Source organism: Myotis davidii, unplaced genomic scaffold (genome assembly GCF_000327345.1).
Source record: "Myotis davidii unplaced genomic scaffold, ASM32734v1 scaffold458, whole genome shotgun sequence".
NCBI lineage: Eukaryota > Metazoa > Chordata > Mammalia > Chiroptera > Vespertilionidae > Myotis > Myotis davidii.
The window spans coordinates 176,814-177,142 of record NW_006289819.1 but is presented as its reverse complement, the minus strand read 5'-3'; positions in this window follow the sequence as shown (position 1 = coordinate 177,142).

Genomic DNA, 329 nt, shown 5'->3' with positions numbered 1-329 from the left:
CTAAGAAGAGACTGAGCTCCCCAAAGGCAAGGGCCAGTCCTCCCCACTCCCAGGACCCTAGCCTTGCCCAGGAATTCTAGGTTCAGCATTCTCAGAGCCCTGGGAAAACCTTGGTGTCTCCACCCTGGAAAGCTGGGCCAGACATGACCATACCAGCCAGCACTCCTTATGTCCAGGGACAAAAATCCCTCCCTCCCCACTCTGGCCAAGTTCCTTCCGCAGTCTGCCCAAGAGCCATGTGGCACTCAGACCACAGCTTCCCACCAGCGCTGCTTTAGTTTGCCTTCTTTATTTTACCAAAAATAACAACAATAAAGTCTTCCCTCTGT